The following is an 806-nucleotide window of genomic DNA, read 5'->3' on the forward strand; positions in this document are numbered from 1 at the left end:
TAAAGCCAGGTAGTAAGCCTTTTTAGCCGAATGGCACTTAGGGTGGTCACAGCCAGAGTTCTTTTGCGCCCTCCGTGGTTCTTTTACGTCCCCATTGGCTAGGATTTCTGGAGACGGTGTTTACGTGGTCATCCGAGCCACGGGAGATTCACAGTCTCCAATGTTGAGAGCCAGGTTTTTACACCTTGAGAAAATTCCCTCTGCCAGCTGCCCTTCGCTGCGTACATCTGTGTGTCGCTCACTGTCGCTGGGCGCGCGTTGCTACGGTAGACTGGTACCCAGGCCCACCTCTCGGCTTAGTTACTCGATAGGCAGTACCCATCGAGTAATCGAGGTGGGAGCGAGTACCAGTCTATTGCTACGGCGGCTGCATACAGTCGTCATAGCCACCGCGGTATATACAACCAAGATATGATAAAACGCACGTGAACGCACATTCTTCCCGTTGTGTTCGATGCATTCTCTACATGAATAAATATATATCTATATTTAAGGTTAGGGTTAGGGTTCGGATTAGGGTTAGGGTTCGGGTTAGACTCAGGGTATTAGGCAGGAATATTTTTAATTTTTTTAAATTTAATTTTTTTACATTTGTAAATTTTAAAATTTTTCTATTTCTTTGGCCGTGCAGTTTCAAAACGGACCGTGCAAATCACGGCTGCATGGCTCGCTGGCTAATACGCATACACACACGACAGACACACTCACACAGTCTTGCACATACAAACAGACATGCATATATCAGGGTTCGTAGCGGGTCTTCCAAAGTCTTATAAGTACTTATTTTGCCAAAAATAAAATAAGGG

At 45.5% G+C, this 806-nt stretch overlaps 1 protein-coding gene across 1 annotated transcript in view; it reads left to right on the top strand.

Moving 5' to 3' along the window:
* Positions 1-806, top strand: part of LOC106805328 (ATP-dependent Clp protease ATP-binding subunit clpX-like, mitochondrial) — a 22,534-nt gene that overhangs the window by 870 nt on the left and 20,858 nt on the right. The gene's annotated exons all lie outside the window — the stretch shown is intronic.

Source organism: Priapulus caudatus, unplaced genomic scaffold, assembly GCF_000485595.1.
Source record: "Priapulus caudatus unplaced genomic scaffold, Priapulus_caudatus-5.0.1 Scaffold110, whole genome shotgun sequence".
In the NCBI taxonomy this organism is placed as follows: Eukaryota; Metazoa; Priapulida; class Priapulimorpha; order Priapulimorphida; family Priapulidae; genus Priapulus; species Priapulus caudatus.